The 12,485-nt window shown below is 33.7% G+C and overlaps 1 pseudogene across 1 annotated transcript; it reads left to right on the forward strand.

Moving 5' to 3' along the window:
- The first annotated feature begins 3,142 nt into the window (after nt 1–3,142).
- On the forward strand, nt 3,143–9,838 carry LOC111299328 (sister chromatid cohesion 1 protein 2-like; annotated as a pseudogene). Its single transcript, XR_016340943.1, has 13 exons — nt 3,143–3,422; nt 4,258–4,522; nt 4,616–4,653; nt 4,731–4,777; nt 5,567–5,637; nt 5,754–6,933; nt 7,288–7,399; nt 8,044–8,180; nt 8,252–8,718; nt 9,059–9,095; nt 9,200–9,221; nt 9,334–9,561; nt 9,715–9,838. The product of XR_016340943.1 is annotated as a sister chromatid cohesion 1 protein 2-like (transcript).
- The last annotated feature ends 2,647 nt before the right edge of the window (nt 9,839–12,485 follow it).

Here is a 12,485-nt window from a genome sequence, read left to right on the forward strand (position 1 = left end):
AAAACCTCATCCCTAACAAAGAGAAGCAGCGCCACATCAAGCAAACTAAAATAAAAAAGAAAGAAAAACAGTAGAGATGGGTGAAGTATTTCATTATTTTTTAGATTCCTTGAGTTATTGGGAAGTCTCTAAGAAGGTTTCAGTTTATAGGTGTAAGAGGGAAGAGAATGAGTCATTTTCTAGGTGTTGAACGGAGGTGGAAGAGCGATGACATAAAGAGGCATTCGCGGTGCCGCAAGCTTTCGATTGATCGATGACGATGAAAAAGGAGAGTAAGCAAAAGAAAATCACATACTAAAAATCTAAGACGATTGAACGGCGAGATAGGAGTTTGTGGTGGTTTAAAATTTTGGGCTTTAGGATTTGATTTAGGGTTATTGAGGCGTTTTTAGGAAAAACTAAGTTCAAATCAGGGAAAAAGAGATCGAGTAGTATTTAGGGGTATATTTTGGTGGCGAAAAGGTTGGTCGACAGTGGCACCAATGACGAGGTGTGGCGGCGGCGGTGATTTTTCGTCAGAAACTAAGTTTGTGGGGGTGGCTCTGGTTTTTTGAAAGAAGATGAATTTTTTTAGAAAAGAAGGATGAAATAAAGTTAAAAAAAAAAGGTTGATATTTATAGTGTGAAAAAAAACCCTGCCATGTTGGATTTTTTTTCACGTCACGTGTCATTTGTGCATTTAAAATCCACGTAGATTATCCGTAATGCCAATAACGAATTCAACCATTATTTAATAATTTTTTTGTCCAATTTGAGTTTAATTAATAAAATATTAAAGATGAAAGGCTTAATTGATTACAATTAAACATTAAAAGTTTAATTGATAAATGAAATTTTATTAAAGGATTTTTTTTTGCCTATAAGCCATGTTGTTGTTAATAATGAAGTGTATAAAATAAAACTTGAATTGTGGTGAAAATGAATCCTTTTGTAAATTCACCCCTTAAGAAAAAGACGACTCCTTATTGGCCCAAATGCTATGCCAAGAATACAAAGGAAAGATGTGTTTGGATAATATGCAACCCTTCTAACGCCAAAGATGATAGGTGGTGTTGTGAATTAACCTCCATTCTTGCGTTGTTAAAATTCTCCATGTAAGATTCAATACTTTTTTAGGTATATACTTAAGATTTGAAATTGATAGAAAAAGGTAATTACCACAATTCCAGAAGATTTATATTGCAAAAACCTAAAGTAGCAGTTTACCCATAAAAAAAAAAAAAAACAAAAACCTCTATTTTTGTTTTTAAACTACAAAAGAAGGGTAAAATAAGGTAAGGTCATTACTGTCATTTAAGGTTTGCTGACAGCATTCATAATAAATAACCTTAAAAAAAATAAAATACTTACATGGAATTATTTCGAAGGAATTCATAAATTTTTTCACGAAATTTTGATGGTGGATATTTGATTTTTATATTTGATTTAAGGTAATTCGATTATAAAAAAAAAATTACAAATTTTTAATAATACTCAAAGTCTCAAAATTTGAAATACACATCTTTCTGTAATATTTTAAGATTTTAGAGAGAAAAAATTACTTTATTTTAAAATTTGATCCAAATAAAAAATTATAAAATAATAGTTATCATTTAAAAAAGCATGTTTGGAAGTAATTAGAACTCAATTGTAGGTTTTTGTTGTTAAATTTTTTTTATATTATAATTAATGATGTTTGATATAAAAAAATACATTAAATAATCCATCATTTAAGGTATTTGGTTCTTCAAACACCTTAAATAATCTTTGCATCAATTATTTAATGTGTTTTCTCAATTAAAACGCTTTAATTGATAATTTAAAAGAATATTTTTATTTTTATAGATCGAAATGTTATGATATGATCTATTTTCAGACACATTTATAAACAAACAATTATCAATTATGTCATTTGGTTCTTTAAAACCCCTTAAATGATCTTTATGTCAATTATTTAAAGCATTTTTTCGATTCAAACTTCTTAAAAGACTTGAAAAAAAAAAAAAGAAAAGACTTTAGCATGACTCCGTGCATTTCCGTCTTGAATTGCAAATTTGCAACCTGATCAATTGTGAGTGGTTTAGTTCATCTTTCATCTCAAAATGAGAAACAGCTCACTTGCAAGGTTGCTTTTGCATAAGACAAGTAGAACCTTTCATGGCATTGCCAAAAGAAGGGATCCACAACGCTTAAATTTAGGGAACCCAGTGAAGTTTCCAAGTGGAAAGCTTGAAGGAGTTGGAAGTTAAACTTCCCAAAGACAGACAAAATGCCTGCATATACAGGGTCCCAGTAAACATACCTGAGGTGCAACCCAACGCCTATACTCCCAATATCATCCCAATTGGTTTTTACCATCATGGAGAGGGAAGATTACAAGAAATGGAAGAGCTGAAATGGGAATTCTTTCATCGTCTGTTTGTCTAGAACGGCCTAATGGGATCAAATTAGACCCAGTGATGAAAGCCATGGAAGATCTGGAGTAGGATGCTTGTAGATGCTACTAGGATAAAGCTGAACAACACAAGGATAAATTTGTTAGAATGATGCTCTTTGATGGCTACTTCATTGTTGAGCTCTTCAGAAACTTAAAACGGAACAACTTTTACCATGCCCGATCTGTTAAAAGGTGGATGCTGCTAACTCTTCGCCAAGATTTGATTATGCTTGAAAACTAGCTTCCTCTATTTGTTTTACAGAAATTGTTCGAGTTGACCAGAAGATCAAACGATCAACCACATCTTTGGAAAACCTTGCCCTTTGCTTTTTCATTCCTCTACTGCAGAGGGAGTGAAACTTAGATGTGTGGAGCGTAAATACACAAGGATTTGAGAAAAGGCAGCACTTTATCGACCTTTTCAGGCTCAGCATCCTCCGAGAGTTTGTTGTGAAAGAGATTATGATAATTATATATAAAATAATATGCATAAATTTTATCAATCAAATAAATGAATTTAAATATAAAATATTATGAAAATAAAATTTTTTTTTAAATATCATATTTTTTTTAAAATTACTTTTTATTTTTTAAAATTTAAAAATTTGTGAATCAAATACTTAAAAAAAAAAAAAAAAAACAAAGACCAAGAAGAATCTGTCCCATATTTTACCACTTAAAACTCATTTAAAGAAAAAGGGTTCTCATTGAGAGGCTTGCAAAGCACACAACTCGACCGTTTTCTTCTTAAGTAGCCTTTGCTATTCTCATTTCTCATTCAGCTGGAGAGTGCAGAGTCCTCAAAGCTTCGAAGTATCTGTATTATGTTTGTACGAATCAAAACCCAAAACAAGAGTGAAAGAGAGTAAAAGAAAGAAAGCCATGTTTCTTTCAAAGTGCCTTGTTTACAAGAAAGGGCCTTTAGGCGCCATATGGGTAGCTGCTTATTTGTTCAAAAAGCTCAAGACAGAGCAAATCTATGAGACTAATATCTCCTCTTCTGTTGGTTAGTCTTCCTTTTTCTTCTCCTTTCCAAATACCCAATTTTCTTTTCCTTTTATCTTTGCTTCTTCTGTCAAAAAATGAAACTTAAAAAAAAAAAAAAGCTGACACCGTAAAAGGATCACATTTTCCAGTCCCATTTTAGTTACTATTTTTTTTTTTTAGTTTTGTCATTTTATTTTTGGTTATATATGAAGTAAATGGAAAGTTAATATTGTTTTTTGTTCGTTTTCATGTATTTTTTTTATTCAGATGAAAAACATACAAATGAATTGTCCAAGAAGAAAAGATTTTAGGTGATGTATGGGAATTGTAGATAAATTACTGTAAAGGGTGTTTTTATTTTCTTTTTTTCCCCTCCCATGTGTGTAGTGGCCTCCACAATCCCTAAGATAACCTTAAGCCCTTGTAGTTGTTGCTGATTTGTTTTTCTTTTTATATTTTTCCTTTAATGTTCTGTTTCTCGTTTGAAATTACATTTTATTGTGACCTAGTTTCTGGGTGCTTCATTTCAATCCTATGGATTTTTTTAAAAAATTTTTTACGCCTGTCTATAAGTTAAGGGATTTTGCTTCAAGTTGAAAGGAAAACAAGCTATTGGGTATTATATGTTGTTAATAGAAATTAGGTAATTTGTGCATTTGAATTTTTTACAATTTGCTAAATTCCTGTAATATAAATTTTATTTAGCAATTTAATTGAGTTTTTTCTCAGTTAAGATGTTCTGTCAAGATTTTATTTCGTTTGGTATATACAAGAATAAGCCAAAAATGGAAGCTGTTCTCATTTTTGTTGAGAAAAAATTTCTAATTTTGTTGTGTTCATTTTTTTTAATGCAGATAATATTTTGCAAGACCAGCTCGAGATTCTCGCTTATAGAGTATTAGCCTACCTTCTTCTTGGTATTGTCAGAATATACTCCAAAAAGGTTGAATATCTTTTTGATGACTGTGAAGAGGTGTTGATTAAGATAAATGAATTTGTGGTTAGAGAAAAAAATAGAGCAAAGAAGAAGGCCCTCCGTTCAACTTGTTTCCCTATTATTCGACCCGTGAGCTTTGACTTAGATGCTTTTGATTTGGAGATTCTTGAAGGTACTAGTGGGTAAGCTAATCTAGTACCTAGTGTAGTCACAAACTTCATGTTATTTTTATTTCTTGTAATCATGCCTAGTATTATGGTTGTTCCTCTTTCCAGAGACAATGTGATGCCTCGTGAAGAGATAACCCTTAAAGGTATTAGTTTTGCTTCAATTTTTTTTATACCTCATTATATTTGTTCTTTGTTTGTTGACTCAGCATTGATGAAACAGATGTAGCTTGGAAAAATTGTGAAATAAGGCAGTCTTCTCTGGACAGGGTATGTGTCCTCTGGTCATATTATGTAACTGGTGATTTGATCAAAATCTATTGGGTTTAACATGTTTATATTAGTCTTTCAGGGTAGAACCTTTTCTAAGATCCTTCTTTATATCTCGACTCTCTTTTAATTTGTCATAAGATCCTTCTATTTTTTTTTAATTCATGCCAATATGTTGACTTTTATTCCAATATATTCTTCTTGGTTACTGAAACTGTGGTTTGTTCCAATTCTCTTCTGCAAAGCTTGTAGTTAGCTTTTAGTTTTTTAATTAGGGTTGAAGTCATCAATGATAAAATGTAAGTCCCAAGGCCGATATTTTAGACCATTATCTCTACTACATGGAATTGTTTATGTTGAGTCCTTTCTACCATGGGATAGATCAATGATAAAACTATAATTTAGATGTACAAGGGAAATAATGTTCAGAGTTTGTAATTAAAAAACTTATAAGTTTTCTACTATTTCATTAAAACCTCATTCAGCTATTATTGCAATGAAGGGACTTACGGTAGTCATTGCAATAAACCAAGGATAGATTAAAAGTTGGATTTTATTGGCTTTCAGGTCAGTTTTTTCTGTTTTTTAGGCCTTGGGGGTCGATTTTTCACTATGGAAGGTTGTCAACATGGAACATGTGTGACCTATATATAAAATATAGATACCTGAATTGTTTTCAAAGATTGTCAGATTACCAATAGTGGTTTTTCATGCTAAGATTTTAATGTTGATTTTGGCACTTAGTCAAAAAATCCTATTTGCTCAAGTCGACTCTTTCATTCCTAGTAGTTTGCAGCCTTGGATGATGATTTCTTGATGGATTATTCTCCAACTGAAGAGTATGCACACAAATCTAAATGGTTAGGTTCTCAGAAATTCTTTGAGAAATTCTATATTTTAACAAATATTCTTTTTTGTTCTTTCTGAAAGAAGTTCAAACGTTTGAAAAAATTCTTTTAATCATTTTCTTTTGCAGCTGTCTTTCATGCCATCTGATCGACTTTGAGACAGAAGCAAGCGTTTTGCATGATGTATGCAACTTGGAAGCAAGTATTGAAAAGCTTCGATGTGATAAATCCTTTTATGAAGAGGTCTTGCACCTCAAAACAATTAGTGGCTTTGAGGAGGAACCTGCAAACCTTGTTAAAGTTTTTGATAAAAATGGCAGAGAGCATGTAGAGCTTCCGGACATGGCAAGTTTGGAGAACTGTATGGACCGACAAGTGGACAGGGAGAAATACAATGACACATTCTCATCAGCAGAATGTCTAAACCTTTGTAGTGAGGCTGAGGAGGATCCTCTAGGTCTTCTCAAGCCTCTTGCTGAAGATCAAACTAATAGGAAAATGATGAGTGGTCCTGATCTATCTGCACCAGAAATGAAATGCACCAGGCTATGGAGGAAGATCATGTAAGCATTGTGGAAACTAGTGCAGAGGTTCCAGATATTGCAGGCTCAGAAAACCATATAGAAAGAGAAGCAAGCAGGGAGAAATGCAATGATAGGTTCCCTTCAGAAGAAGGGGTGAACCGTCCTAGTGAGGCTGAGGAGGGACCTCTAAGTCCTGTTGAATCACTTGGTGAAGATCAAGCTAGTAGAGCAAAGATGAAGGGTCCAGATCTGCCGCAATCAGAAAATGAACTGCACCAGGTTATGGAGGAAGATCATGTAAACATCCTGGAAGCAAGTGCAGAGGTTCCGGATATTGCAGGCTCAGATGTAGGAAGAGAAGCGAGCAGGGAGAATTATAATGATAAATTCTATCAAGAAGAATATTGGAATCTTATTGCTGAGGTTGAGGAGAAATCTCCAGGTCTGATCAAACCTTTTGGTGATGAACAAACTAACAAAGAGAAGATGAAGGGTCTGGATAGGGTGCATTTAGAAAATGAAGTGCACCATGTTATGGAGGAGGATTGCAACTTGGAAGCAAGATTAGAGAAGCTTGAAGCTGAAGGATTCTCTTACATGGACTTTGTGGAACCTTCCCCACTTGTTAGACCACTTGTTGAAGAGATTCAAAGTGGTGCAGAGCTGGTGAATTTTCCAGCTCTTACAATTTCAAATGGTGGAAAGTGTCAGGTTGCTGCAAAAGACCATCAATTGTCAGTTACATTGGATGCAACTCCACAGCCCATGTTGCAAGATGCATCAGGTATAAAAACATTAAGATGTTATCTCTTCTAGCCCCTTGAGTATATATATCCTCTCAAATTTTGGTTTAATGAGTTGGAGAGTTAATGGGATTCTTTTTTAAAAATGACAATTACAATCTTTTTCTTTGTTGCTCTGACCCTTCATTTTCGATGAAGTATCCATGTCTGACACATATCCAACGAACATGGTATGTAGTTATGCCCTCCGTATATAAGGAAAATATTAGAAAGAAATTTGAATATAGTGTGGCCTACACTTGCCCCTGAGTCTAAGTAACATAGATCTTTTCACTCTATGCTTTGTAGAATTTAATTGAAACTTTCTTTTAAGTCATAATTTGTGTTTAATGCAGGAGCTACTACTCCACATTTTATGCTTATCCCAACGCCTGCTGCTAAGGAGTGTGTTCGGTTTTCTAGGAAAAGAAAATGTTTCTTTGATTACATGATAGTTTTCCCTAATGGGTAAGCTATGGTTACCTCAAATATTTTTCTGTTGTATAGTCACTTCAAGTAGTTTAAGATTATTAATCTACATTATCTGTGGGCTTGACATTGTTGTGTAACATTGTACATGATTATTACATATAACAGTAATTGTATTGTTGCATTACGAAATTTTCATGGACTTTATTTTGTGATGTAATTGGAAATAAAATGTGCTGTAATGAGCTGTGCTAAGTATTAAATTGTCGATAATTAGTTTGATCTTAAATCACTAGATACTGTAATTCGATGTGGTTTCCCTATGAGATGCGCATTTTACTGCTGCAATATGAGCAAGGCCAAAATGGAATTCTACGTTGAACCCTAGTTTGCGTTTGACTAGGGTAAACCTTAGTTTAGTTTTCACTTGGTTCTCATGCAGTCCACTATAGTTGATGCAGCTATTGCTTAGAATAATCTAATTTCTATTTGCATATGCTTTTTTTGGATTGCAATATGGCCAGCATATTGTCTTTTCACAATTGATTTTATAGTTGTGGCTCCCTTCTATGGGAAACAATACAGATATTGGTTGTTGGCAAAAAAAGGTAAGGGATGGAAATAACTGAAGTGGACAGCTGATAACTTTAGAATTCATTGGATTTCATGTTCAATGTTTGCAGCATAATGAGGCAATGGATAAAAGATGCAAGTGATTTGGTGTCTAAGCGGGGAAAAGGTGGTTGTATTGCACTGGCTGCAAGGAAGGCTCCTTGGATTTCCAGCCTTCCCCAGAGTTTCTTAGAGCCTTCAGTTCCATGTAATTGCACTATCATATTTCTACATGGCCTTTCTCTTGTTATGCCACTTCATTTACCATATTCTTTGCAGGCACTTGGGAGCTTAAATCTCTCTACTGTGGAAAGAGATTGAGACTTCTGGAATCTGTTAAAATCATGAAACCTCCAGAAAAGATAGACAATTCAGAATCTCCTGCTGTTGGTGGATCCTTTGAGCAAGCTGAAATTGCTCCAGACACTATTGAAATCATGGATCCTCCAGATAAGTTAAACCTCTCAGAATGTCCTCTGTTTGATGGATCCTCGGAACAGGCAGGAATTGCTCCACAAACACCTGTTTGGTTGTCACCTTCTCTTGTTGTGGGAGAACAAACAGAAATTGCTCCACAAACACCTGTTCTGCACTCAAAAACAGTGAGACCATTTGAAAGCCCTGAGAACCACAAATTTGATAACTTAGATGAAATAGGACCAGCGAATGTAGATCGTAGTCAACGTAAAGAGAAAGAGCCTTCCCCGAGCAAAGATGAAGACCTTGATCTCAATCTGGGGAGTGAGGTGAAATTATGATTCCAGATAGCTGCCTTCTGTGATAGACAATAAGCATCTGGCGGAGCTTGTATATTGATGCGAGTTACATAACATTGGCATTAGTTTACAAATTGAACCACACATTGCACCAACTTATTATGTTCTTATAATTTGACATGCAACATCTGTCAAAGTATATTTTAAATGATCTAAGCATGATAAGGTTTGACTTTGGAACCCAAACCAAAATAGTTTTTAGGATGACACTGGTGTCTCACAGTGCTGACCTTTTCATTTTAGTTGTTTGTTGTCTTCCCTCTTCAAAACATCATATAATAGTTATTTACTTGTTTAATATTTTGGTCAGGAGATACAATCAAATGAAGATGATAACCAGGGACAGGGTAAGAGCTATTCAAATTGTTCTTTTAGCGTCAGTGGGTTCATTTTAGATTGCATGTTTCTGTTACATATGGTATTCTTACCTGAACTTTGTCTTGACTTGCAGATGGATGGTCAACAAGAACCAGGTAAGATAACTGCAGCCTTTACCACGGTTCTCTTGACTTGAACAGTTAATGTCAATCCCTTATGATTGCTTGCAAAGCTTGCTTCCTAATTAGTTAAACCTTTGATGAACAGAGTGGTGGCAAAGAAATTGCAGAGAAGTTTTCTAGATCAAAGGAAAAGAGGGGAGGAGGAAAAGGTGAAGTTATCACAGCTTTTGAAAGGAAGAACGAAGAAAACAATTGCGAGGCTCTTTTATGAGATCTGGTATGCTGCAGTGCCCAACACTGCGAATCAATTTATTCAGCAATGGTCATTTTGCTCAAGCTGGGTGCACTGACTTGACTGGCTAATGCCATACAAGTATGGCTTGTTATGATGAGATCTACCCAACTTGGATTGGTCACAAGTTCAAAACCTTTTACACCCTATGAACTTGGAATCTTCAAACTGACAGCCAAATAGGTACATTTGATGTGAAAAATTAACAATGGTGTGCATTGTGCAAATTTGCAGGTGTTGAAAACTGAAGGACTTGTGGATGTGAAGCAAGAAACTGCTTTTGGCGACATTCTTGTCCTGAAAGCTCCTCAGTGGGACCACACTTACAGAACTGATGGAAAGTAAAACCGCTGGAGGATCTCTTTGCTAATGCAAGGAATAGAGTTAGTCTTTTGATCCAAACCCATGTGAAATGAGTTATATAGGAGGTAGTCCCTCTGTAAATTTAAGCGATTTTAGCTGATTTAGGAATTAAGTTGTTCTTATTAGAAGAATGCAAGGAAAATAGGATGTAAATACTTTTCTTATTCAGATAGGATCTTACATTGAGAGCATATCTGTAGTGATTTGAAAAACTTAACCCGAAATTTCTGCGCACGCCAACGTTTTCTAGTCTGATGATTCAATGGCGTGTTGTTCAACAATATGACTTGACTATCCTGGAACGCGTGAGATGGTGAGGAAATTATTGGTTACATTGAAAAAAAAAGAAATGAGCGAACTGTATACTCATAAAATAAAATGACATTATAAAAATAAAAAATAAAATGAAATGTTTATGTCATGCATGATGCATGCAGGCAGCATGCTTCTTAGAGAATTCTTCTTTTCACTTGGGAGGGGTTTGAAGATGAAGATGTTTCTTGCTATGATTCCTCATGTCTTCAACTTAAAACCTAAAAGAAGACATTCAGATTTTGTTCTAACCAACTTTTTTTTCTCCCTCTACTATTTAAGCGAAAATCGAGAAAAGAAAAACAGACAACTAAAACTTTTCTTTTTAATCTTTGGTCATTGCCTTATATTATTGAGATACATAGAATTGTCAGTAGTTTTTTTATGTGTAATTGAAGGTTTACAATTTGCAGAAGCTGGAATGAATATTTTAAGAGGTTTTTGGAACAGCCCTATTGTAATACCCGTAAAAAATAAAAAAATAATAATAAAAAAAAGACTATTTTAAATATTTTTATAAGTGAGGGACTCTTTAATAAAGAATGAAAAATACAGAGGATTTATTGATAAATAATCTAATTTTTATTAATAGGGTTAACTTTTCAGTTTTCAATTGACGATTAATCGAAAGAAAAATAGAAACTTATTTCTCATCCGTTTCTTATACAGAAAGGATCAATTGAAGGATTCCAAGTGAATGGAAAGAATAAATCTACAAGGAGAAATTGTCTGTTAGAGGTGAGTAAATAATTTCTTTCAATTTTGAAATATTGATGGTTAAGTTTTACGGTATAATTTGTAATCGAGAATCCCTAAAATTTTAGGGTTTCCATTATCCATCTTTGGGTAGATGATTTAGACCTTAATTAGGGTCAAATTAAGTGTTGAAAAAGTTGGTAATGTGAATTTATTGCTGAAACAAAAATTTGATGGGAATAGAAAGGAAAATCTTTGTTTCGTATAAATCCTGATATGAATCTTGTGTTTGTAGTGATGAATTAAGGTTATATTTTGTATTAAAGGGTTAAATACTATTACGATTATTATATATGGTTGGAAAGTATGTTGAATCTACTTTCTAATGAAACAAACGAGAGTTGAATTCGAGTTTTCTATGAAGAGTTATCCAAATTTTACCTAAGGATGTGCAGGCTGCCTAGTAGCAGCAATAAGGAGGAATTACGAAATTTTCTTTAATTTTTATACAAGGATTTATAGATTAATCCATATATGTTTGGAAAGCTTATTGAGTCTACTTTCAAATGAAATAAGCGGAATTGAATTTGGAGTTACCTATGAATAAATACGTAATTTTTATGAAAAGGTATACAGGCTGTCTGGCAGCAGCAGCATATGACGTGGATTACAAAAATTGTTATAATTAATCCACAAGGAATCATGAGATGGACCATATATGGTTAGAAAGCTTGTCAAGTCTAATTTCTAACGCATTAAAAAGATTTTAATTCTGAATTGGATATCTTGAGTGATGGTCGTTTTAGTGAAAGTAGCGCAAACTGTTAGAATTAATTACTCAAGTTATTACTTGTTTAACTTAATTGTTTTGGTATAAGTGGCCTCAAATGGGTTGATTAATTATTGTTATGTTGGAATTATCTTGAATAGGCCATTAAATTTTGAGGAGAAAAATTAGGTGGTGGAATCAAAAGAAGGTAAGTAGAATCTCACACACTTTGCTTATTTTCGAATCTATGTATATATATATATGTTTCTAAATGAAAGAATGTTTTATTTCTTTATTTTCGATGTATGAAAATAGGATCAAGCATATGATTATTTTGTGTTTCTCTATATAAATGATGGATCATGCTTATGAATGAAATGAGAAAATGATTTATGATTAAAGAATGATTTTGTGATGGCTGCGTTTTTACATCCATGGGAAATGGGATCATCGACACCAGAACTAGTTCTACGACCCTAGCTAACGGGTAATAGTAGTTAGCAAAGACCTGATCATACGACCTTGCTAATGGGTGATAGTAGTTAACGTAAGGCCTTGGCTAACGGGTTATAATAGTTAGCAATGATCATGAGGATGAAATTGTCAATACGGCCAATGTCACAGATTATAGCAGTGACCGTAGCTAACGATAAACGAATGCTAATGATGATTTGTGATGAATGATTTTTATAGTTTGATCAATGATTTGGTGACATGTTTTGATTCTGATTTTTTATCTATGAATGTTTAATAGAATGCTGATTTTTGAATTATTTTTGACATTATGATTTGACGAATGTTTTGAATGATCTATATGACATGTATGAACGATGTTTGATCCGGTAAGATATGTGAGCCTTTACTT

Source organism: Durio zibethinus, chromosome 3 (genome assembly GCF_047325235.1).
Source record: "Durio zibethinus cultivar Kanyao isolate XHJ-2024 chromosome 3, ASM4732523v1, whole genome shotgun sequence".
NCBI lineage: Eukaryota > Viridiplantae > Streptophyta > Magnoliopsida > Malvales > Malvaceae > Durio > Durio zibethinus.